A 958-nucleotide genomic window follows, 5' to 3' on the forward strand; every position below is an offset into this window, starting at 1 on the left:
TTGTCTCTTTATTTTAGCATATTTTATGGTTTCATTCTGCAGTTTTATTGTAAAAAAAACTTCACTTTGTTTAGGTATCCTCTACTATGCTATTATTCTTCTTATTAGGCTATTATTCTTATTCATCTTCTTCTTCTTAGTATTTTTATTATTATTATTATTATTATTAAGCTATTCTTCTTCTTCATCTTCTAAGTATTATTATTATTATTATTAAGCTATTATTCATCTTCATCTTCTTCTTCTTAGTATTTTTATTATTATTATTATTATTATTAAGCTATTCTTCTTCTTCATCTTCTAAGTATTTTTATTATTATTATTATTATTATTATTATTATTAATAAGCTATTATTCTTCTTCATCTTCTTCTTAATATGATTATTATTATTATAATTATTAGGCTATTATTCTTATTCATCTTCTTCTTCTTAGTATTATTATTTTTATTATGCTATTGTTCTTATTCATCTTCTTCTTAGTATTATTATTATTATTATTATTATTATTATTATTAGGCTATTATTCTTATTCATCTTCTTCTTAGTATTTTTATTATTATTTTTATTATTATTATTATTACTGAGCTATTATTCTTATTCATCTTCTTCTTAGTATTATTATTTTTATTATGCTATTATTCTTATTCATCTTTTTCTTAGTATTATTATTATTATTATTATTATTATTATTATTGGGCTATTATTCTTATTCATCTTCTTCTTATAATTATTATTATATTAAACCATAACGTAATATTTAACAATAATCCCAGTAGTCTGTCAGATTTATTATCTCTATTATAATTTTGCTGAATAAATTCAACCCCATAAAAACGACTTATTTTACAAGGTCACTTTTGTTATTAGTTTTTTTTTTTCCCCTTCATGAGCGTTTAAGTGCTAGAAAACAGGAGCTTCCGCTGAGCACCTGAACGCAGCATCTCGCTGTAGAGAGA

Source organism: Sebastes fasciatus, chromosome 22, assembly GCF_043250625.1.
Source record: "Sebastes fasciatus isolate fSebFas1 chromosome 22, fSebFas1.pri, whole genome shotgun sequence".
Classification (NCBI taxonomy): domain Eukaryota; kingdom Metazoa; phylum Chordata; class Actinopteri; order Perciformes; family Sebastidae; genus Sebastes; species Sebastes fasciatus.